This window comes from Echinops telfairi, unplaced genomic scaffold (genome assembly GCF_000313985.2).
Source record: "Echinops telfairi isolate 266 unplaced genomic scaffold, ASM31398v2 ScPeMD7_23;HRSCAF=83, whole genome shotgun sequence".
Lineage (NCBI taxonomy): Eukaryota > Metazoa > Chordata > Mammalia > Afrosoricida > Tenrecidae > Echinops > Echinops telfairi.
Window position 1 is genome coordinate 65,101,119 of NW_022103920.1, and position 26,534 is coordinate 65,127,652.

The window sequence follows — 26,534 nt, forward strand, 5'->3', positions numbered from 1 at the left end:
AAAAAACATCCCAGCCCAGTCCAGATCAAGTCCATAAGTCCAATATTAGCCCATATGTCTGATACTAGTCCACAAATTTAGACTAATTTAGTCCTCTTTAGACTCACGTAGCCTATTGCAATGATGCCAAATACAGGAAGATCACAGGCCGGTGGGTGAAAAGTCTTATGGATCCAAGAGTGGTAGAAGCATCTCCAGAGCTCTGGCTGCCATCAGCATGGTTCCATGTGGCTTGTCAACAGGAATCTAAAGCAGAGAAAGAGTGAGTCCTGCCTCTAGGTAGGAGGAGAGGAAGTTTCCAGAAAAGCATTATCAGGCTGTTTGACAGGCTAGACTCCACCCCTTCACTCTATTTATCAACTTGATATGAGATTATGTAATTACCACAACTCAATAGAAGGTAAGCTCTATGAGAACAGGGAATGTGTTTGCTTGGTTCACCCTTCTTTGCCCATGTCTTGAGTAGATGTTTGCCTGTAAGAGAAACCCAATACATATTTGCTGAATGAATAACTTCTCTGTCCCATGCAACACCATGTAGAAAATACTGACAAGATATTGACGTGTTGATCCCATAAAGACTTGGGAAACCAGTCAGATAGGGGTGAACAATGAATTTCACACTTTTTCCCCCCTGAATGCATCTTTTACACATTTTCATTTCCTTTACCGGGTTTGTGGAGTTTCACCTGCTGCTGACACATATTGAGCACCTATTCCAATGGATCGAGCGCATGTCAAGAAAAGTTACCTATTTCTTTCTCAAATTTATGTGTGGCAGCTGTAAAGATGTTAATCTTTTGGGGAGCATAATCTAAAATGAAAGGGGTCCTGGTGATGCACTGGTTGAAGAGCCTGGTTGCTCGCTGAAAAGTCAGTCATTGAACCCAGTAGGGACTCCAGGAGGGAAAAAATACATGGCAGTCTGCTGCTGTAAAGCAGATCAAATCCATTGCCATCCCAGGGATAGCCACCTCACAGGACAGAGGAGAACTTCCTTATAGGATTCCCAAGGCTAAAATCTTTAGAAGTAGATGGTCACCTCTCTCTCCTGGTAGCAGCTTTGATTTTTAACTGCCAGCTTCTCGGTTAGCAGCTGAGTACTTACGGCTGTGCCACCAGGGCTGTTCTGTGAAACTCACAACCTCTGCAATCCTATGGGACAGGTCTACTGTGACCTAAAGGGTAGCTTTGAGTTGGAGATTGAGTTACTGGCAGACACTGACAAGCCTAAACAAACCAGTAAGCTGTGAAGTGGGCCCTATAAACCACTAAGACCTATTGAAGCAAGCCTAATGTAATCACTTTAAAAGAACCACATGTAGAGAAAATATTTTTACAGTTTCTGGGTAGTTTTAAAAATTTCTATTGGATGCATACCTCGGAGACTCTGTGGGTTCAGTTCCAGAGCACCACAATAAAAGAATATCACTATCACATGAGTCACACAAAGTTTTTTGCTTCTGGACATATATGTTATGTTTACACTCTATTCTGTAAGTGTGCCATAGCATTATGCAAAAGTCTGAAGTATTTTTACGACTACCAAAATGTGACCAGAGACACGAAATGAGCTCTTGTATTTAGAAAAATGATGCTGATAGACCTGCTCAATGCAAGGTTGCCACTAGCTTGCAATAAAATAAAATTTAAAATGCAGTATATGCAAAGCGCAATAAAGAGAAACACAACTAATGAGCCATGCAGGTATTACAAAACAATGAAAACGAAAGCAGCAAATATCTGATGAAGAACTGACTTTTAAAGAAACATGTATAATCATCTTGATCCTTTTGTTTTAAAATATGAATCGGAACCCAATACTTATTATTTAACTCATGTTTTCAGAAGTTAAATTTTAAGTTGATGCAAAAATGTCTGATAAATTTAAGTAGTATCTTAAACAAGTAATAGCCTCGCATACAATATCCTGACCCCAAAGCACCTGCTTTTGTGCTTTTTTGTCAGGATACTGTAGTTGGTTTCACACTGGGCTTCTAATCTCAAGGTCAGCAGTTTGAACCCAACAACATTCCTCAGAAGCCCACAGGGACAGTTCTGGTCTATCCTATAGAGCCCCTATGCATTGGAATTGCGTCACTAGCAGTGAATTGGGTTTGAGCTATGATTCTTTTGTTTGTTTGTTATAGATTTTTTAAATGTTTGAGACAAAATAAAAGTAAGGATCTTGAGATACATGAAATTTATGTGAATTTCAGTGCCTATAAATAAGTGTATGTATACTCTTCTTTGAGGAGCCCTGGTGCTCAGTGGTTATGCGTCCAGCTGTGATCTGCATGAAAGGCAATTTGAAACCCCCAGCAGCTCTGAGCGAGAAAGACTGGGCTCTCCACGCCAGTAAACAGTTACAGTCTCAGCCACCCACAGGGGCTCGCAGTGAGTCAGCATTGACTCAATGGCAATGAGAGGACTATTTTTATGGTCTCTGCTTTGGTTATGGCTGATTTAGCATCACAATGACAGAACTGAGTACAGTAGTTGTAATAGAAACCATCTGGCACCAAAGCTTACACATTTACTGTCTGGCCCCGTACAGAAAAGTTTGCTGAACCCTGTTGTTAACATACAAAAATATTTTAATAGTAATTTATTGCTTTGATCATTTAACCATCTAATTAGAGGACAGAAGAGCAAGATGTTCTAATATCGGTATTTTCTTGGACTTAAGAACAGTTGGCAACCAGTCTAAGAGCAGGAAAAAAAAAAATCCCAAACAACCAAAAAAAAGGCACAGGAAAATGGAACAAACTACATCAGCCATAATTGAGTATCTTTCTAGATCTTACTAATCAAAATGTTCTTTCTTAGAATATATGGAACAGGGGACTATTTTTTTCAAAGCATTAGTACTTAGTTCTTTCCTATGTGATATTCAATTAGACATTTGTTTAAAATCCATGGTTCTGTAGTCTTGGTGGACACTACATTGTACTGGTATAACATAACTCGCAAATATGATATCTATGTTGGGGGATAGCAACTTGTGTCTTAAAAGCTCATAAGCAACCATCTGAAGCACAAATATTAGTCTCTCCATGTCCAGGGGAAAGAAGAGTGATGAAAATCAAGAGACATATGAAACAATTTCTCTACAGGACAAATGGACAATGCAAATGTCAGTCTCCACAGTCCTGAGACCAGAATAACTAGATGGTGCCTGGATACCACTACTAACAGCTCTGAAAAGGATCACATTAGCATGTTCTGGAGATAGTAGGAGAAAAATGTGGAACAAAATTGAAAATCATAAAGAGGCAGACTTATTGGTTCGAGAGACACAGGTAGGATCCCCTGAGACTATGGCTCTTAGGTTGACCTGCAGGTCTGGAATAGAATTCATCCAAGTGGTAGTTACATAATCTGGTGTCAATTTGAGACTATTTAAAGTGAAGGGGTGGAGTTTAGCCTGTCAATCAGGTTGCAGTTTGATGACCTCATTTGGAGGTACAATGGAGATAAATAGCTCACTGGAGGCCAGTCACACTGACTCCCTCTGAGGCATTCCTGTTGACAAGCCACATGGAGCTATGTGGATTGATCCATAGCCCTGGGGCTGGAGGAGCCACGTAGAGACCCCTGCCAGTGCTGAGATGCTTCCACCACCACTGGATCCACAAGACTTTCTACCCACTGGCCTGTGATCTTCCTGCATTTGGCATCATTGCATGGCTGCGTGAGTCTAAAGAGAAATTTATGGACTACTATCAACATATGAGGTAATATCGGACTTATGAACTTGATTTGGACTGGCTGTTTTTGTAATGGACGATTGCTCTTTGATATAAAGTTCTCTCTCATACACATATGAGTGTCTGTGAATTTGCTTCTCTAGTCAACCCAGACTAACACATCCGATGTATTAGATAATTAGGTATTTAAGACCAAAAGGAATGACCAAATTCAAAGGGTTAGGAAAGAAGGAGGAATGGAAACTGGAAGTAGGGAGAAATTAGAATAAGGGATGGTACATCGAGGGGATTGCACCGAATGAATTGAAATATGTATATGAACTCTTGAATGCGAAACTTATGATCTGCTCTGTAAACCTTCACCCAATTCCCAATAAAAAGTTTGAAAGAAAATCCATGGAGCTGTGACAAAAAGTTGAATGAAGAAATCACTACTGTTTAAGAGCTCATCAGTAAGCAGGAAGTTCAGATTTTTATGTAATTTCCCCAGCAACAAAATGAGATGCATATCATCCCTATTTTAGAAGAGAGGCTACTACAGAGAGGCAGAAATAGCCTTTCTCTTTCATCCAAGAGCCCTTAAAACATTGAAATTTCCCAGGTGTTTATTTCTTCTGGAGTTAGTTTTATATAAAAGGTATCTCATAAGCCCCCAATTGGACTGATACTATAAGCCCCCAATTGGACTGATACACACCACCAATCATGAAGATGGTGCAGGACTTGAGAATATTTCATTCTGGTTTTTATTTCTAAGGTCACCATGAGTCTGGGCTGACTAAAAGGCAAGTAGACAATTAACAAAGATATTGAGAGAGTTACAGCTTTACAAATAATGTAGTGCCAGGTAACTGGGCAGGTAACAAACAGCAGGGGACACATGACAGGGCAGTCCATGCCACAATGAATTCTTGAGCCATTGTTGGATTCTTTCATCATCCAACAAATTCCCACATTTGTTCTAGAGAGGGTCAAGCAGAAGGGACATGCAAGTGAGAGGGCAGCAGTTTGGAGTGTGTCCTTTAGAAATAAACGTCAATGGATCACAAATACCCTACCAACTCCTCTGGTTTTTAAAATCTCAAAATAGACTCAGTAGAGCCCTGGAAAGTGCAATCATATAAGGACGAACAGCTTGGCTGCTGAGAGAGCCTGTGAAATCTGACCTTTCTCAGATGTGGATGTGGTGACCCACTTCCCATCTAGGTGGAGAATAAATTTAAGTAGCGATGCACACTGCTGTCCTGGAAAGACCACATGTGGCCTTACAAATTGGCATGTTGCCAGCGCGCCGAGCAAGCAGGCTTACAAAGGCGCTCAGAGCCAGCTCTCTGGTTGCATAAATGGAATGGTTGTTCAGGAGAATGAAAGTCGTAATGCTGCTGGAAAGAAAGGCTCCTCCATCCGGACTGAGCCATTTTTATAACCCGAGAACCTTAAAGGAGAATGTCTGGCAAAATCGAAAGAGTAACCCTTGCCTCACACCTCTCAGAACTGGCTAGTTCCTATCGTCATCCTAAAACCATACACCACTACTGGTCCGTCAGTTTGTCATAGTGTAGTGGCTTATGCATTGCTGTGATGCTGCAAGCAGGCTATGCCACTGGTATTCAAATTACAGCAGAGTTGCCCAAAGTGAACAGTTTTCAGCAGAACTCTCAGACCAGGAACATACTTGGAAGAAGGAATAGGCTGTCCTCTTCTGAGGAATCAGCCAATGAAGACCTTATGAAAAGCAATGAAACATTGTCTGATACTGGAAACGTCATGAATAGCAGAGGAGCATTGTCAGATATAATGTCAGGAGATGACCCCCTCAGCTCCAAAGGCATTCAAAATACGGCTGCGGAGGAACGGCCTTCTCCAAGTAGAGTTGACCATGGTAACATCAATGGACTACAGCCTTCGGGTCCTTCATGTGCCGCTGTGGCACAACTCAAAATAAGAAACAGCTTCAAACATTGATTATGAATTGGAGCTTGGAATGTATGCAATATGAATTTAGGAAAAATGGAAGTTGACAAAAATGAAATGGAATGCATAAAGATTTATATCCAAAGCATAAGTGAGTTGACATGGACTACTATTGACCATTGTGCATCAGATAGACATATGGTTTACTATGTCTGGAATGACAAATTCAAAAGGAGTGTCATCCCATTTATCAAAAAGGACATTTAAAGATCTGTTTTGAAGTATAATGTTGTCTGTGATAGGATATTATCTATACACATACAAAAAATCCAGTTAATACAACTATTATTCAAATTTATGCATCAACCACTAAAGAAAATGAAGTTTCTCCAATATCTTCTGTCTGAAATTGATCAAAGATGCCTCCAAGATGCATTGATAGTTATTGGAGATTGGAATGCAAAATTGTAAGCAAAGAGAAAGAGACAATATTTGGAAAATATGGCTTTGGTGTAGAAATGAAGCTGGAGACCCCATAATAGAATTTTGCTAGACCAGTGACTTCTTCATCACAAACAGCTGTTTTCAGCAACATAATACACATGACCTTCTCTAGAGGTGTATTCTGTTGAATTCAAAGAGGCTATATCTGTGGAATGAGATGATGGAGAAGATCAACGTCAGTAGCTAAAATGAGGCCAGGAGCCAACGGGAGTACAGACCATCAATAACTCATCTGTAAATTCAGGTTGAAGCTGAAGAAAATTCACACAAGTCCATGAGAACCAAAATAGGATCTTGCATATATCCCACTTGAATTTTGAGATTTGGTGCATTGAACACTGAAGATAACAGAAGACCTGATGCCATGGGAGGACATCCTGAACACCATACAATAAGAAAGCAAAATGTCATTAAAAAGTCAGGAAATTAAAAAAAAAGATCAAAGTGATGTCATAACAGACTCTGGAATTTGCTATTAAATTGTATAGTAGCTAAGACAAATGGAAGAAGTAAAGTAAAAGAGCTAAGCATAAAATTCCAAAGAGCAATTGGAGAAGAGAAAGTATTATAAAGAAATGTGCAAAGACCTAGTTAGAAAAGCAAAAAAAGAAGAACACGTTCAGCGTGTCTTAAACAGAAAGAACCAAAGAAGAAATTAAAACCTCAAGTTGCAATATGGAATGATTCTATGGGAAAAATATTGAATGATGCAGAATTTTTCAAAAGAAGATGGAAAGACTACATAGTGTCAAAACTGTTAACGTTCAACCATTTCAAAAGGTCGCATATGATCAAAACCCATAGTACTAAAGGAAGAAATTCAACTGCACTGAAGGCATTAGCCAAAAACAAAGGCTCCAGGAATTGATGGGATACCGATTGAAATGTTTCAACCACCTGGTGAGACACTGGAAGCGCTTACTCATCTATGCCAGGAAATTGAGAGGATAGTTCCTCGGTCAACTAAATGGGAAAGATCCATATTTGTCCCCATTCCAAAGCAACATGACCCAACAGAATGTTCAATTTATAGAACAATATCATTGATATCAGATGCAAGTAAAATTTTGCCGAATATTACCCAACAACAGCTGCAGCAGTACAGTGAGAGGGAACTGCCAGAAATACAGGCCAGATTGAGAAGACATGGAAAGAGAGATATCATTGCTAACATCAGATGACTCCTGACAGAAAGCAGAGAATACCAGAAAAATGTATCCTTGAGTTTTATTGGCTTTGTAAACGTATTCATCTGTGTGTGCCATAACAATTTATGGATAATCTTGAGAAGAATGGGAACTCCAGAGCACTTCATTGTGCTCCTGTGGAATCTGTATATGGACGAAGATACAGTTGTGTCAATGGAAAAAGAGAATACTGCCTGGTTTAAAATCAAGAAAGGTGTGCGGCAGGATTGTATCCTGTCACCATACTTAGTCCAGCCGTATGCTGTGCAAATCATCAGAGAAGCTGGAGTATATGAAGAAGAATGTGATATCAGGTTTGGAGGAAGACTTATGAACAATCTTTAAGATTGCTTGCTCAAAGTAAGGGAGACTGGAGGCACTTGCTGATGAAGGTCAGGAATGCCCGCCTTCAATATAGATTGCAACTTTATGCAAATTTAATGTAAATCCTCACCACTAGACCAATAAGTAAAATCATGAGAAAAATTTGAAGCTATCAAGGATTTATTTCGCTTGAATCCACAATCGATGGACGTTCATGAAAGCAGCAGTCTAGAGGTCAAAGGTATGTTGCATTGGGTAAATCTGCTGCCAAAGACCTACCTATATACTCGAGTACAAGACGACCGAATATCAGCCAAAGCGCCTAATTTTACCACAAAACCTGCATTAAAAATGTGCTGAAAAAACTCGGCTTATACACGAGTATATGCGGGGAAAAAAGGATGGAAAAGCAAGGATGTTACTTTGAGGACTAAGGTATGCCTCATTCAATGCCTCCTATGCATGTGAAAGTTGGACATTGAATAAGGAAAACTGAAGAAGAAATAATATGTTTGGATTATGGTGCTGGAGAAAAATATTGCAAGTCCCATGCACTGACCAAAGAACAACAGTTTCTTAGAAGAAGTATATCCAGAACGCTTCACAGAGGCAAAGATGGTAAGACTTCAGCTCACGTATTTTTTGCTTCTTATAAGAACATTCTGCTTGGTAAAGTAGAGGAGCAGGGTGAGAGAGGAAGACCTTCAACAAGATGGATTGACACAATGGCTGCAACAATGAACTCAAAGATGATGATGGTGAGACCGGCTCAGGACCAGGCAGTGTCTTGCTCTGTTGTACCTGGGGTTGCTATGAGTTAGAACCAACTCGGTGCCATCTAACTGCAGCAACAATAACCACACATAAAGGAGCCCGGATGGCGCCATGGGTTCTGAGTCGGATGGCTAATCATGAGGTCAGCCAGCATTTGGAAAGCACCAGCCACTCCACTGGAGAAAAAGGAAATTTTCTGTAATGTTTTCCTGTAAATATTTTAGCCTCAAACCCCCACAGAGGCAGTCTTTTCTAGAGGGTCGATAAGAGTCAGAATCAACTTGACGGCTGTGAATGGTTTCTTGAGAGAACCACACATAGAGACTGAGTTGTTTGCTTGTTTTATACTTTAATCAATTCAAGCTTCAACATATTTTCCATTGGCTCACTGGATTCTCATATTGACCCACTGTTGAATTTGACAAAATAGCACCAAGTAAATTTAAATTCCTAGAAACAAAGGAACAAAACAAGAATAGTACATTGAACACGAATAAGCCCATTCACTAGATTGACTTATTACCATTTTGCCATGTCTGTGCTCATTCTTTCTCTCCTTCCAAGTGTTTACATGTGCTGCATCTATACAGCTGCAGGGTCTGTCTTTCTCCTTGCCATCCATTTGACTGTGACTCATAGTGACCCTAAACTCCAGGGTAGAACTATTCCTGTGGGTTTCCAAGATTTGGGAATAGAAAGCCTCTCTTTCTCCCAGGGAGCAGCTGGTGATCTTAATAATCTGTTGACTTGTAGTTAGCAACCCAATGAGATACCACAATGCCACCAGGGCTCCCTGAGGGTATGGGAGCGGGTGGGGTAGAGGGGTGCGGTGGGGGCATGGAGATCTGATAGTATTGCCGGTTTGCAGAAGGCTATGGATGACTGTGGGAGCCCCAGATTCATTGGTAGGAATTACACAGGCAACTAGGATCTGGTGAACTCCCTCTATTCACAATTAAAAGATGAGGATAAGGGGTTACGAAACAGCGTGCATTGGAGAGATGAGGATAGAAGATCAAAGGCATGCATCTGACTGGAACAGTTAAATTTTTGTCAGTTGATTCTCCCTCAACTGCATGCTGGACCTGATCTGGTTTCAACATTTTCTGTACTTTTGCTTTGTTTTTTGTTTTTGTTCATTCATCCTAGGGTGCATCTCAGAGGTGTTATGTTATTGGAGGCCACACTTCTGAAGTTGTGTTTTATGCTGCTCTGTTTTTTCATATATGCAACTCAGGACTGATGAACCTATAGGGATAGCAAGTAAAATAAAAGTTTCTGGGGATGAGGTTGATGGTGGGGAGCCAGATGGGGGCTGGGGGGCAGGGAGGTAAAAGGGAGACGATGTCAAGGAGTCCAGAAAGAAACACAATGTTTGAAAATTGATCATAGTAGCAATTGTACAATACTGCTGGATGTGATTAGATTATGGAATGATATATGTATTAATTCCAAATTAATAATAAAAATTAAAAATTGATTATGATTACCATTATTGATTATGAGAAGAGTGAGTAAAAATCCTTTAAGGCTAGTAGCTATTCTTCAGGTCCGAACGCTTTTGAAAATTTGATGCATTTTCTCAGAGATACAGCAATAAGCTGTTCTTGGTTTCTCTCCTTGGCCCTACTTCCCATGTAAATAAATTAAAGTGGTCCTGAAACAAACAGTCCTAGGGCTTCCGTGACCATAAATCAGATGGGCGTCTGAGACTAATATATGGAGACTCGACTTTTTTCTCTCTTTAGTTGTTGCTGACCAGTGTCCCCTGACACCAAATAACTTATGAAGAACAATTGTTATAGGTCATCAGGACTTAACCTCTGGCCATTTCTTATTATTACTATTATTGATTGGAATGTATTTCATTATGTAGTTTTAAATTATTGTAGAGTAAACCTATTTTAGGCTTATATGTAAGTTGGATTTTGATATATCTTAATAAAACTGGTAGCAATAAAAAGACTATTAGAAAACTACAGTAATCAAGACAGTGTGGCACTGGCAAAATAATATTGAAATAGATAAGTGGAGCATAATAGAGAGCCCAGAAATAGATTTTTGCCAATGTAGTTACTGAAAGACTTATATTTACTTACTAATTGTTATTATTATATTTTCTAGTGCAGATTTGCTGACAATAATTGCTTCCATATTTGTTTCATTATCATGCTAATAATAGCTGGTTTAAAGTCCTTATCTGATCATTTCCACTTGTGTATCATCCTAGGAAGTTGATTCTGTTGACTACTCTTTTTTCTTTTGTGTTTTAACATTCATTTTCTCCCATATTTTCCTAATGATTTGCATGAATATATTATGGACATTGTAGATGTTACCTGCTTCAGAGATTGTGCTGTTTCCTTTAAAAAGTATTAATTTTTTGTTTGGTTACATTAATTTTTAGTGGATTAACTAGATTTACAGAGCTGTGGTTTTCAGAGATGGGTAATTTTGTCCATTACCCTTACCTTAGGGGTTATTTAACAATGTCTGAAAGCAACGTGGCATATAGAGGTCACTTTGGTAAACATGTTTTGGTAAACATGCTACCAAAAGGAATGATCCATTCCAATATGTCAATATGCCTTGACTGAGAAACCCTACTGTGGAAGGTTTAAGATTTTGTTAAAGATAGTCTATATCACTTTTCTCTTTGGTCCTCTGGTAAATCCTTAGATCTATTTCTTAGAAACAAGAATGGTGAGACTTTGTCTCTCTACGTTAGGTATGTTATTCAGAGAGATCAGTCCCTGGGGAAAGAGGAAGCTCCTCACTGGATGAAGTGACACAGTGTGATCAAACATGGAGAGATGGTGAGGACGGCTCATGACATGGCGGTGTTTCATTTTGTTGTACACAGAGCTGCTACGAGCTGAAACAATCGAAAGCACCGAACAACATTTGTCTATTTTCTTGAGGCGTGGTCTTTCTGTGATCTGCTCAAATGTCTGAAGTGCTAACTAAGGTTTCTACTCTGATGGGTTGGAATTTGAAGTCCTGCAGGGCATTCCCATCCCTGGTGAGAGTCACCTTCCAGAGTCAGTTCTCTGGTGGCCCCGAAGAGTTCTGCCTGGCATATGTGCGGTCCAACACTTTGACAGCATCCTGAGGAGATCTTCCATGCAGAGTTATGTTAATGGAGATTTTACATCTCTCCACTTTCAGACACCATGCTCCATAAATTTCATCCTTCCAGCAACCCTGAATTGCAAACGATGTTGCATGTGCCCAGTGAAACTGCTACTTTCTGTGCCTTCGTTCAGAAAGTACCATAAATATAAACAGAGGTCATCATTAAGCTCACCTTACATATTTCTCTTCTCTCAAGCATCACAGCTTTGTGCCCTCTATTGTCCAATGCTGACAACTGTTGCTTCATCTATTTTGTCCAGATTTATAGCTCATAATTGGGACGTAGTCATTAATCTAGCCCTTCTGAGCATAATTCTTTGTGCGCTATATTATCCTTCTGGACTCTTTGCTACAATCTCATTTTGGATGACAGTCTCTGCTACAGGATGAAGGCGGGAGGCATCTTCAGGCTCTACTTTACACGAAAGTGTGATGTAAGTTACCATCCTTTGCTTCCTTGGGGATGTGGTCTGCTGAAAGACAAAACCACGCCTCCATCAAAACCACGTTCCTTGTGCATCAGATCTATCTTGGACAGAGAGAAAAAGGGCAGGACCACAGGAAAAGCATGTTCCCGATCTCTGTCTGAAGTGGCAGTGGTTGAGATCAGAGGTACCAGAGACTGTGGCATGGAGACTATGGGACAGGACAAGAGGAGCCATGCCTAGGCTATGGGACGGGGAGACTGAGCAGTGGGCAAGCTTGCTGGTCCACAGTGGCAGAGGCCAAAGGACCACATGGCTGAGAGGCTGAGGACCAGACAGAGACTTGGTTCTTGGCCGAGGGGGGTGGTAACTAAAACAGATGAATCCCCTCTGTTAGTGTTACACATGCCCTATTTGAATATCCCTACCCAATCACGTGGTGGGAGTTACAGAAACATGGCTAGAAGACCATATTAAGAATTTTCCCTCCACCCCATGACCCAATTGAGCAGAGTGGGATGTGAGTAGAAATTCTCATTTTTCTTCTTCAGAGCAGCTGGTGGCTTTGAACTACTGACCTTGTGGTTAGCAGGCCAACATGCCCCCCAGGGCTTCTTGCTGACTGATTGCCCCATACAAGTGATGCCTTTTCTCTACTAAAAGGACAGTCTTCTAATGGATGTTTTCCATGGCAAAGAAATGTGTTCATGCTTTTTTACATACATTCTATTTTTTGCCAATGCTGACAGCAGCCCTCATTCCCTGTTTTGGTTATAAGGAAACTGAAGCTCTAAGAGGTTCAGTCACTTGTTGATGTTTCACAGCTAGTTAAAGATCGGGCTCAGACCCAAGTCTGCCTGACTTCACAACTGAATCAGTCAGAGCAGGCGAATTGCTATTACAAGCAACTTTAACATTTCAATGCCTAAACACGATGACATTTTATGAACGTGCTCTTCTTGCTCGCCATACTGGGCTGTGAGAAACATTTCATCTCCTTTTATTGGCCCCATTCCCATTTCTTTGGGGCCTTGGAGTTCTCTGCTGATTCAATTTATCAGCAGACACACACACAAATCAATCTAATAAGTGGTAAGCCTCATTTCTCCGCATATTCAATTGGACATCAGCGAGAGAGCCCTACCTAAACCTAAGGGAGTCTGGAAAAATACAGCCATGCTCTGCACCTAGGGCGAAAAGGTAATGGGATTTGGTCAGCAATTAACCAGTCAATTGTTGTTGTGTGCTGTCAAGCCAATTCTGACTCACAACGACCCTGTTGGACAGAGGAGAAATGCCACAGAGGCTTTCTTATGCTGCAGTCTCTATGGTAACAGATAGTCTTTTGTCTCACAGAGACACAGCTGGATCCAAACCTCTGACCTTTCAGTTAGGCAGTGAGTGCTTAACCGTTGCACCACCAAGGTACCTTAGCTAGCCCGCCTACTCTTTACATTGAGCTACAAGGTCTCCTAGGCTGCTTCTGGGGAAATATCTACATGCTTTGCTCTAAATGTAGTTTGTCAAGTAGGTGACTATCTGGTGCTGTCAATCACCCTGTAGGCTAGTACAGATCAACACAAATCATGCCCCAGAGGATTCTGACCATGGACCTTGTAGGGCAACAATATTCTTCTTCATGTTCACCATCATTCCCAAGTTTTTTTAGCAATTAATTATTCTAAATTTTTGATGTTCTAATCGATGAGTGGAGGAGCTTTGGTGGCATAGCAGTTGTGCCTCATGCTGCGACATGCAGTTCAAACTACCAGCCCCTCTGTGGGAGAAAGACTAGGCTTTCTACTACCGTTAACCAGGTATAGTTTCCGAAATTCATAGGACGAGTTGTGCTCTGTCCTATAAAGTCACTATGAGTTGGCATTGACTCATGGCAGTAAGTTTTTTTAAAAATATTTTTTGAGGGAATCTATAAATGGTATCTACATGAATTTAGTTAAAGCACTACATTGATGTTCCCACCATGCCTATCATGCCTCTTTGAACAGGAATACTGTGGCCTCAATACCTTGATTTATGACCTTTATCTTGTCAGGCTGTCAGTGATATTTTCTATAGTGGTTGGTTATCAGAAAGAATAGTGCCTGACGTCATAAAGACTTATCCTACAACCAGTGGGCATCTAAGGAAACTGTCAAACAGTCCATGCAGAAGAAAGTACACTAATCTTGGTGTGATCAAAGGACTTTTAATAAAACCCACGATCAGAGGAGAGGATTTATTAAATTATGGTCATTGACTTTGCTGATTACCTCTCATTTGTCCGATTATTCTCTAGTGGTTTGCATGATGTTGTAATGCTGGAGGTCGTGTTCCTGCTATTTCCAATACCGGCAGGGTCATCCATGGTGAACAAGTTTCCTTGGAGCTTCCAGACTATGAAGAAGGAAGAGCCTGTTTACTTCTGAGGGATTAATCCCTGAAATCCTTAGGAATAATGGTGGAACATTGTCAGATATATTACCAGATGTGCTTGGCACGTTGGAAGGCACTCAAAAGACAACTGGGGAAGAGGCTCCACAAAGCCAAGTTGCCCACAGTAGATGGAATACAGATTCGAGGACTTCCATTTACTGTTTGGCATAACTCAAAATGAGAATAAACATTTGCAAGCAGTCATTAATAACCAGAATATGGAATCTAGAAAAATTGAAGTTGACAAAAATGAAGCAAATTAAGATTGGTATTCCAGGCATTAGTGAGCTGAAATGGACTAGTATTCCCATTTTGAGTCAGACAAGCACATTATTTATTATAATGATAATCTTCTCTGGCTTTAACATCCTTCTTGATTCATCCTACAGAAGACTAACAAAATGAAGTTCACATCATGTTTTAAAATGTCCAGGGACATCTTCCCATCTGCAAATCATGCCTCTACTTTATGTTCCTAACTACCTCCAAGGTCTCCCTCCTGCTCTCCCTCCTGATGCCACCAAACTGGCCATTACTGTCCCAAAGCTTGAGCTCGGTGAGCTCCCCCATCCAAGTCATAGAGCTCCCTTAACCTGAGAACGTTTTCATTTCATCTCTCCTCTTAAAAATCTCCTGTGCTTCAGGGCCCAAGTATAAAGTGATCGCTCCCGTAAAGCCTGTCACCATTCATTGTTGGTGAAATAAAGTCCCCTTTTCTTTGTGTAGTACTGCGTACTAATCCCATCTGCTCTTTCTCTCATCTTCTCTATTCGACTGAAAGCTCTTCGAGAATAAAACTCACGTGGACCCTCCCCTCTGACTCCCCCAGTGACCAGCACCTCATCGTGTTCACTGCAGGTGGTCAGACCGCTTATTGGATAAATTAAAAACAGGATCTGATGTCAACTATATAAAGATGTTAGTCCTGAGTTAAACTGGAAACAAATAATAAAACCTAACTCACTACCATTGAGTCAACTCTGACTCATGGCCAATCCATAGGGCAGGGTTGAACTGCCTCTGTGGATTTCACAGTACAGGTCTCCATGAGTCAGAAGAGACTCGGTGACAGTGGGTTTTTGGTCTGGGCAACTCTTCCAGGAATAGAAAGCTTCACATTTCTCCTGAGGAGCAGCTGATGGCTTTGTAAAACACTCTGCCACGAGGGGTCCTAATAGAGTTGATAATATATTTGAGACAAACTATCTTATGTAAAACCTAAAAGTATATTTGAATGGTCTCTATTTAAAAGTTTTAATTTTTATTTTAGGAAAAATAGATATATATTACAGTTTTAATCATTTTTTGGTACAATCCAGTATCATTTATTACTTTCAAAGTGCAGCCATCACCCCTATTTTCTCCAAGTAATTTTCATCAGCCCATTAGGGATTTTGTATTCATCTCCCCTACCCCAGCCCCTGGTCACCATTTGCTTCTCTAGTTTCCATCTCTGTGACTCGGCTGACTTCATATCACATGTGTTTGTCCTTTTGTGTCTGCCTGATTTCAGTTATCATAATATTTTCAAGGCTCTTAGAATTTTGTCTTTCTTTATGACTGATTTTTTGCAAAAGGAAACAATTTCTTCAAAACATTAATTTTCAAAAAGCTCTGTATTTTCTTTTGACAGGAAACTGCCGTTTCTTAAAGATATTATATGTGCTAATTTTGTAGGAAGAAAGTGGGTATGATCCCTTTACAATTGTGTTCTGATTCCAAGTTTCCCAAAAGCCATCTCAAACGATAGCTAGTGGATGTGTCTGGGTGGTGTCACTGCAAGTGACTTTTATAACAATACTTCAGACAGAGTCTTGTCGCCAGCTTGGCTTGGCTTGGGAGTAGCAAACTTTTGTTAAAATGCACAACTGCCAGGGCAGCAGGGCCGTTGAAAAGAGTTGTGTCTGAGCTCCAGTGACAGAGTGAATGTGCATCTTCATCAACATTCCAAGTGCATTGAAACTGTCACTCAAAGAGTTGACATCTGTGAAGAGTTTTTAAAAAATGCAATGGAGAGGTTTCAGGCAAAGCATGGGAAGGCTGATAAAAATATCCATGAATTAAATTCAGACAGATGGCTTTGGAAAGGGACGAAGTACACAAGCCTTAGGCAGAGTCTGAGGACTCCCCCCCAGACAGAGGCTTTGTCAACAGGGTGAGCCCCCTCCTTTAGAACAAAAAATCAATCTGGAAACAAAAAGAAGAAGGAGAATCTGGATTTTATAGCTGCTGGAAGACTAAGGCATTAGTTCCCTCCTTTTTTTGCGGGGTGGGGTGGGGGGTGGTTAGTATGTAAGGCAACAACAGAAACCATAAGCAAAATGAAGCAAGTTGGACCGGTACGCGCTTTCTGAAAGGCTCGGTCTAGCTCCGGGTTTGGTGGCAGGCACATGGCAGTCTCCTCTGTGCTATCGTCCGTCCCCTGCTATCAGATGGGTTACCCCAGTGGGAGACCCTTGGTGGCTCACTATCTGCAGGAGGGAGGCCACTCATGAGCTCTGCTTACCGCAGCTAGCTAACAAGGAACACCTGCAGTCGTCGAAGACAAACACCCCCACCACACTTTCCGAAACCAGCCATCATCTACGTATGGAAAATCTCCATTTTTGTCATTGCTTTTGATGGCAACAACAAAATGAATGAAAACAAAAAGAAGTAGCATGTCTAGAAAGATGAATGGATAGCATCCTTTCAGGTTTGGATACAAATGCTGAGAAAATGGTCAATATGTGATTTCTCCCTCGGAATTCTTTCTCGCTTATGTTTCTGTTTGATCTTCCTTTATTTCACTCCAGGGACTCTCTCTCATTCAGGTGACAGGCCCCAGCACATTCATGCTTGAACGCTGATGGCCAGGCTGCTTCTGAGCCGTGGGTTTTGCCTTTGTTCCAGGCCAGATGTTCTGCTTCTCCCTGGTAACAGTTCGCATCGTGATACCTTATTATCCGGCCCTCTCTAGAAAGGGTGCCAGGGTAGCCTCCAAGCCAGCCAAGACCAGCGCTGAATCAATGAGACAAGTTGGCGGCCTCCCTGGGGAGGGAGCATTTTTTACCTTTTTTGATTCATGCGGTCTCTGCTAGTTCAGATCCAGGATGCCACGAATGATTTTTCTTAGCGACAGGTGAGAACAAAAAAGCTTTGTAAACCGAATTCAATAGAAGCTGGAGACTCAGTGTGCTATCGATTAAAAGGAGAGGATGACGGAGAGGAAGTGAACACCCAGTCCACTTGCATTTTCCCCGTAATCGACTTCTGTGCTTCTGTGTTGGAGTTGTCAAGATTGCCAGGAGGAAAAGCTTGAAAATCGAGAGTATTGTGTTTATTGACCTAGGATTAGGATTTTAATCATGTCTCTGAGATTGCCTGTTATTTACAAAAGCAAGAAGATGGCTCCTTTTTCGTTTTTTGGGTTTTTTTTGCTACAATAGTCACTGATCTATTGCTCACTTGGCTAAAAATTCAAGCTTGCTTTAATGGGCTTGTTCACATCATGGAGAGTTTAATGCTCGGGCTGTGTTTATTTATCAAGGCTATGGATTTGGGGAGAAAACATCCATGTTTGCACTCAAGCAAAGATTACATACAACTCAGTTTGGGTCCTTGCCAGAGGTCAGATACATTTCAGCATACTTTCTGAGTCAGCAAGAAATACCTGTCCCATTGAGATGGGACAGAACTGGGAGCTTTAGGCCTGGTGTGGTTAAGAACCACTCCCTCCCCCCAAAAAGTGATAATAACAGAAGTCTGGGACCCTCCAGAGCATCCTCCTCACCAATCACGGCAGACATATTGGCAACATGGTGGATAACACCCAGTCAGCGGCCTTGGTGGGTTAGCCTTTGTTACTTAAGTCACAGCAGTGGGTCTACCCACCATCAGACAGGAGCAATGTTCAGCAGAGGGACATTAGTGGCAACGATTGTCCACATTTCTGAGTCAGAGAAGCGGGTACTTTATTGTTCAACCAATAAATGGGATGGGATATTTCAGGAAGGTGAAAAAAAATCAATGTCATCAATGCTTATTACTGTATGAATTTTTCTCTTTTAACTAACCAGAGGGTAGTGGTCTGCAGAGGAGACTCATGCACAACGTGAAAGCTATTATTATGCATGTTTCTTTCATTTAAATATTTTTAAAAGGCTAACCGGTGACTACATTCCATATAAGTTAAAGTTTCAATTTCATTTTCAATACATCAGCTTGTAGCCACGCAGGTCAACATTTACTTGGCAACAGATGGATCAGCTTCGATCAAAAACACCTTAATTTGAGAATACCGGTGATTTAGCCACAATAGTCCCAGAACTTGTCTCTCAAGCACTCTCCCAGAGTTTTGCAGGTACAAAGGACCTACCCCAAATCCTTTTTCTGGGAATTAAATGTCACTTGGTTGGTCATAGAAAGCAAGAAGGAAAACACATTTCACTCACCTGGAGGGAGGCATGCGGAAGGAATACGAGTGGGGCACCAGCTAAGCCTTCCACTGCTGTTTTAGTGACCAATGCTGCTGTCCTGGCAACGCTACCAGTGGGTGGCTTTGACAAACTGAAGCATAATTTCTCCTACTTTAAACTCACTGCTATCTAGGCGATGCCCACTTAGCCACCAGAAGGCCTGACGGTGAGTGGTGACTATGACCAGCAAGGTCAGCAGTTCAAATATCTCCAGAAAAAAAGCTTTCTATTCCCATAAATAGTTGCAGTCTTGAAAACTCACAGCGACAGCTCTACCTCATCCTACAGGGACACTATGATCTCACACTTAGGAGATGGAAATCTGAATTCATCGTGCGGGCTCTAGGAGGGGACTTTGTCTCCCCTTGTCTCTTCTGAGCTCGTTTCCAGGTAGGCTTTTTAGGACCTGGCATCTTCCCCTGCCCTCCCTCCACCCTCCCCATCGCTCCTTCCTCCCATGCTTGTCCAATCTCCTTTATAGCTCAAGAAACAGTCTATAATAATCCCATGTCATCCACATGAACAAAGACGACCCATTCTCAAATGAGATGATATCCACAGGCACAGAAGTTAGGCTTACCACACGTTTTTTAGGGGAGACACATGCGATCCATAACTGCTGGTAACCGAAAGGTGCTTTGGACCCGTGGCTCCTCAGGGTTCTCTGAGGGAGCAGGACCAGGCAATCCGTTCCCCTGGAGCCTAGATGGCAGAAACCCTGTGCAATCTGTCCTCCTGGGTCACCCAGAGTCGGAATGGAGTCCCTAGAAACTAGCAAGAAGCAGCAAGGGCAGTGCTGCTGCGATCCCGGGCTTCCCACAGGAAAGTGAGGTTCTAACAGACTCAAGCAAGGTCGGCTCTCTTGTTTTCCAGATGACTTTATGCCGTATGGTTAAAAAAAAATCAGTTTGCTCAATCAAAAGAGTTACGTGAATCCCTGAAAGCCCATCTCACATGTTTGCAAATTTATATAAAATAAAACAAGCGATTCAGCTATGAGGAGCTTGTTTCCCCGACACAGGCTAAAACTGAGGTTCGGCACCTTGACATATCCAGCCAAGGAGAGCCAATCGTGTGGGGTGAGAACCTGCATATTTCCAATCTGGTCGATATAAATTGTTAGGCAATTGTCCCAAACGTCTTCTGCTTGCTTACCACTGTGGTAGTCAGCAGCGATGACTTGGTTTTACAACAAAGAGGACACCATTTATCACAGCACAGCTTATGAGCTTTGGACCTACTGGGTTGGGTGTTATTTGAATTTTCATATAGAGTCATATGCAGATAGAGTCAGGAAGGATTCGTGAGGAGTGGAGTGGGAGGGAGTGAAATATATGCACAGTGGGTTTTCCAAGGAAAGAAAAGCTACGAAGACCCCCAAGCCTCCTCTGAGCTGGATGTCTGGGAGGTTAAACACATCTTCCCATGGGTGGCCTGTCTGTTTCACCCAGCAAGACAGATGCGATGAGTGTAGAAGTCAGAAAGCCAGAGCGCTAGCATGGGCTGCGTTTGACTGCGTGGACCACTGTTTCTAAAGGGAAGATAAGACCAACGTGCCACCCTGTTGGTACTCTGGGTGCCTTTTTGGGTGGGAGCCTAGGGTTGCTGGACTGACAATTGGATTCATTTTTTGTCGTCTTCCCTGTTCTCTTTACTGCAGGAGCTCTAAAAGATCATTCGTTGGGTCTCGGTATCATTTGGGGTTCCCATAATAACTCTTATCTGTGCGAGCTGGGAGGGCAGAGGTGCAAAGCCATGACTCAGCATCACCAAGAAGAGAAGCAATTCCTGGGACCCGTTTTCGCCCAGCGTGTCAGAGTGGGGTGCACTCCAGCACAGGGGAAGCATTAATGCAGCCGTCTCCCTTTTGGAGGCTTAATTTAGTGGTTTCTCCCTCTAATTGTGTGGTTTCAGTATTTTAGCTACAATTCCTTGGCTGTACAAACCTTTACACAATTCCTTGTTAGGAGGCAAGGCATGGACTTTGGAAGAAGAAACAGGGAGCCACATAATTTAAAGGACGGCGGCACAGGGGACTTTCCTTCACAAAGAACATTGGGGTTCTTAGGCTGGAACCTTTTTAATGAATAGTCAGTAATCAGCAGCAGCCACAGCAAGTGCTCGAATTTTCTCTTTTATGTGCCCCGAGCCCATAAATTAAGCATCTGATTCTGATTGCGGTCAGGAGGCATATGCCTACTGCTCCCCCTCCTGCTCTGAACTCCTGGGTCGTTGGTTCAGACCCAATTTGGAGCTGTATGCAAATGAAGGGCGCGCCTCTTTCCAACGTGTTACATTTCCATCCTCTCTAAAGGCCAGAAAGGGAAAAGGATACGGGCAACATCTTCCACGATTTCTACTTTCCACTTGAACTTAGATCACAGTTCAGGTTTGCCGACAGTAGTATTATGTTCCAGAAGATAAGACACAGAGTTTATACCAGACTCTTTGAAGCTGAATTGCCAAGGGTGGTGGTGTTTTCTTTCCTTCCCTCCAGAGCTCTGCCTTAATTGTAAGCTTACAACTCTTCCTCCAAGGTTTTGCGCATGCTCTTTTTACCACACAGCATGTATCCCCGTCCCTTTCCCTTCTGCCTCGTTTCTCAAGATCTCCAAGTTTAACAACAACCCAGACTAAAGCTTGCAACTAAGTTCTATGCAACTAAGATGCTCTAATAAATTATTTGAGTCTCTCTAGAGTTTTTCTGATTAAAACAGTGTTATCTGTAACAGTTATTACTCCAGACCAGGCCACAAAGTCTATGTAACCCAAAGTATGAGTTAAATATTAATATTTAAAATGAAAGAGGAACATAAGAAAATATGATGGCAATATTAGCATTAATAAAATATTAACAGCTTTGTATACGCCAGGTGCTGCTTTAAGTTCTTTGCAAGTGTTAATTGGTTTATTCCTCACAGTATTTCTGTAAAGTAAGTTCTATTATTATGCTCATTTTCTGCAGAGGAAAAAATTGAGCACAAAAAAGAACTGCAGTAACTTCTCAAGTTTACATGCTTGTTTCCCTCCAGTCCATTCGGACTCAGGGCAGCTGCAGAACAAAGGAGAACTGGCCTCCCAGGGCTTCCTAGGCTGCAGTCTCCCTGGGACTCGCTGGTGGGATGGAACAGCCGGACTTTCAACGACTTGTTAAACTATCAACTTTGAAGCAGCTTGGTGCTTAACCACTGCACTATTAGTGTTCCTTCAGGTTTGCATAGCTAATAAGTACTTGAACTGGAAGGGAAGCGCAAGCGGCTTAACTTAAAAGCCCAGGCACTTACCTACTAGGTTAATGGTATTTAATTTTTCTTGAATTTTTCGAAAGGCTAGAAGACAGTCTTAGTAGAAATATTCAGAGGAGAACTTTGGGATACTGATTCTGAGCCTCTCCACTTCCTGGTTTGTGTCTTGCTTGCAAGAAATATTTCAGGTGAGGGGAAAGAGTCAGAGAAGTGGGTTGAACAGAAACAGTGAGTTCATTGAAAGGGATACTTTAGAAAAGAAATGCAAAGGGCCCTTAGCTGGTCTAATGCTTGGTAGAATGTAGAGCTGGACCTTTTATTCTGCCAATGGTGGACCTCCCCCGGTGGCTGGCTTTCTAGTAGGCCTCTGCTTTGGGCTGGTTCTCTTTAGTGCACCTCCTCTTTCCAGGCATGTGTATCTCTGCACCCCTGCACCCTAGATTTTATGCTGTGTCCTTGTCTCCAGACCCAAACCCCACGAGTCTGCTTGGTCATGGTAGGGGTCATCTGAGAATCCTATTTTTCTCCCCCCAGCTTTTCACCATCTCTGGTCTCTTCCATTGGATGAGGACATGTGTCTTATCTGTCTTCCACCTTCTCTTGTGCTGGAGAGGAATGTGGGAAAACCTCTCCTTTGCTTTAGATTCCATTAGATTATTGCCATCATTACCCTCCTCCCCCATGTGTAGCTGACAGAAGGCACTCAGAATAGCCAATGATAGACAATATGTACCACACTGGCTGCATGGACATGCCAAAGATGACGTGGAGTCAACTTTTCAGTAACTCCAAAATCAGCAACGGAGGAGTAGTGAAGTCTTGAATCACTAGGGGATCTTTACGAATCACGTGTTATAATGTGGAGAAAACTACTAAGGTGTGTCACCTGTTGATAAATTATGCTTAAATGTTTTGATTGTTTTCTGTTTTTCTTTTACTTCAATAAATATTGAGGACGGCGAAGCTTCATCTTTCCAGAGCTTTTGCATTAGAGTGCTGAGTCTCTCCTACATGGAAAAATGGCAAAGCCAGTCATACAAAGTGCAACAGGTAAACCTTCTCAAGGGAGGATCCCCCTCATCACCTCTGACTTCCTCACTCAGGCCAATCTCTTACTGGATCCCAGGTATCAATTTCAACACCACATTTACCCAACTAATGTTGCGGAACAAATGTCATCCTTGAATTCTGAGTATTGATTTTCATATAAGCAAAATGAATTTGTAGTTTAAACCTGAAACGTCTTGTGCCATTCCATCAGCCAAGGACAATGACTTCTGTAGTTTCCCATTCTGTTTGGCTGTTACTTGCCCGGGAAGGGACCAATATTGAATGGAGGAGACCCAGGAGAAGAATTGGGTAGAGTGTAAACGTTGTGGGGAAGGGAAGGGTTTCGCTTTGCATTAGGTAAGCAGAATTTCAGCAAGTCCAGATCAGCAAATTTGTGCAATGTTCTGGTAAGCCACTTCCCTTCTGCAGCCTGCTCATTAATTTTCGGAAGCCTGACAGAATGGCTAAAAGGATGATCAATTTCAAGTGTCACTCCTGGTGTGTTTTTAGCCTTCTGTAAAAGGAGTTCCTGACAAGTAACCCTGTTCATGCCCTCAAAATGTCCCTTATTATTAAATATTGGGGGAAAGCTGAAACAATGAAACCTGTTTTTTTTTTCTTCCTTTCTTCTTTTTCTGCCACTGGAATGGTTGCTTTAGATGATGAGATTAGTGTCCATTACTGAAGGTGGGCTTTAGCGCTCAAAGTAGCAAAACCTTGGAAGAATTAATATGTTTCCTGACAACTTCTTTTCCTTAACAGATGTGTGTCAACAAATAAGATATCCATAAAACTTTCCCAAAGCTGCAAAACATTGTTACCTGGAATATGTAATCTTGACCCTTTTCTTCTTGTGCTCCCTACCCATGTTTACGTTTCCCGGAGACCGTGGTGACCTTTGGGAGTTACCGGTGACATTATAGGGCTCTCTCTACCCGAGCCTTTCTCTTCTTGTTTTTGCTTCTCATTTCCCCCGCTTCTTTCTCGGAAGGTTGCCCCTTTCCTCCTCTTCTCTTAGATCACATCTTAAAAAAGAAATCAGAGAAACCTTTATTAAACACAATGGCAGAATATGAAGTTATTATTTCTTGAGATGTCCTCCATCTAGGTCTGGATATTTCCTTTTTCTGTTTTTCTTGTTCTTTTCAATTGCGAATTGTGTGAACGTTTACAGAGAAAAGCTGTTTTCCATTCCAAAAACCATAGACGTTCTGTTTGCGATCCCCGCAGTGCAACCTCACTCAGCCCCCTTTAGCCTGTGCTTCCCCGACCAAGTCCTCCTTCTTCCCTAAGCCTTGATGCCTTCTAAAGTTTGCCCTTGACCTTCTTCATCATGGGTTTGTGAGAGGTGCCAGTCAGTGAAAACCATCGCAAAACCCTCAGCCAAAATGAGAAAGGGGAAGGAAGACCCATAGCAATCTCGTCGTCTCTGGGCACCTCGATTCTGGCAAGCCCACCACCGCTGCTCACCTGACCCACCAATGGCTGGGGAGGGGCGGGTTTCCACAAAAGCAGCATCGACAAATTTGAGAAGAAAACTGCTGAGATGCGGAAAGGGCTCCTTTACATCTGCCTGGGTCTTGGGTAAGCTGAAAACTGAGCAGGCCTAGGGCATTGGCATTGATCTCTCCCTGTGGACATTTGAGACCAGCAAGTACTAGTGACCACCATCAATGTCCCCGAACCCCGAGACTTCATTATAAACATGGTTACAGGCATATCACAGGCTGACTGTGCTGTCCTTATTGTTGCTGTTGGTGTTGGTGAATTTGAAGTTGGTGTCTCCAAGAATAAGCAGACCCTTCTAGCTTACACACTGGCTGTGACACAGTTAACTGTTAGTGTGAACAAATGGATTCTACTGAGCCACCCTACAGCCAGAAGAGGTATGAAGAAATCATTTAGGTGCTTAAATCGTTAAGCACCTACATTAAGAAAATTGTCTACAACCCCGACACAGTAGCATTTGTCCCAATTTCTGGTTGGCATGGTGACAGCATGCTGGAGCCAAGTGCTAATATGCCTTGCTTCAAGGGATGGAAGGTTACCCACAAGGGTGGCATTGCCAGTGGGACTACACTGCTTGAGGTTCTGGATTGTAACCCGCCACCAACTTGACCAACTGACAAGCCCCTGCGCCTGCCTCCCCAGGATGTCTACAAAATTGGAGGGATTGACACTGTCCGTGTGTGCACAGTGGAAACTGGAGTTCTGGCATGGTGGTCACCTTTGCTCCAGTTAGTGTAAACACTGCAGTGAAGTCTGTTGAAATGCACCATGAAGCTTTGAGTGAGGCTCTGCCTGGGGACAATGTAGGCTTCAATGTCAAGGCTATCTCTGTCAAAGATGTTCACCGTGGCATTATGGCTGGTGACAGCAAAAATGACCCACCGATGGAAGCAGCTGGCTTCACTGCTCAGGTGACCCTCTTGAACCATTCAGGCCCAATCAGTGCTGGAGACTCACTGTGCTGGATTGTTACCCTGCCCACATTGCCTGCACGTTTGCTGAGCTCAAAGAGAAGATTGATCGCTATTCTGGTAAGAAGCTGGAAGATGGCCTCAAATGCTTAACGTCTGATGCTCCTATCATTGACGTGGTTCCTGGCAAGCCCACGTGTGTGGAGAGCTTCCCTGACTATCCTCTGGGTCATTTGCTGTCTGAGACTGGAGACAGACAGTTACTGTGGGTCTCATCACGGCAGTGGACACAAAGGCTGCTGGAGCTAGCAAGGTCACTAAGTCTTCCTCAGAAGGCTCAATGAAAATTGCCCATCACACCTGCCCCCCCAGTCTCAATTCATGGTGGAAGAACAGTCTCTGACCCTTGGTCTCAATCGGCCATTAGAGTTGAACAGTAAAGACTGGTTGATGCTAACAGGGCATCATGAAACTTTCTGAAGGAATGAATGTTTGTGGGCCACGTGTTTCTTTTTTGTGTGGCAGTTTTAAGTTATTCATTTTTTAAATCAAAACTTTTTAAATGGAAAACAACTTGACCAAACATTTGTCACAGAATGTTGAGATCCATTAAAACAAAGTTTAATGAGGAAAAAAAAGTCTGTCCTTGTGCAAATGTTGCTCTTTGGATTTTGGATGGTTTGTTCTTCTGAAGATGCTATTATTCACCTGATGCTATTATGCATCTTACAGAAGGTCTATGCACTTCTGATACCAATATCCTATCTCTCTGCACCTTCTCAGAATAATTCTATGCTCTTCAATTTACGGTACAGTGGGTTCTGATTGGGCTGCTCATCTCTGAACCCATCACATAGTCCTTGGGATAAAGATGAGGTTTTCTGGTCCCATGAAGATTACAGCTTTGGAAACCCGCAGGGGCAGTCGCACTGTGTTTCACTGGGTCACTATGAGTC

At 42.2% G+C, this 26,534-nt stretch overlaps 1 pseudogene; it reads left to right on the plus strand.

Moving 5' to 3' along the window:
• The window catches only part of LOC101660037, a 117,634-nt pseudogene extending 91,653 nt beyond the window's left edge, over positions 1-25,981 (plus strand).
• Positions 25,982-26,534: the final 553 nt, after the last annotated feature.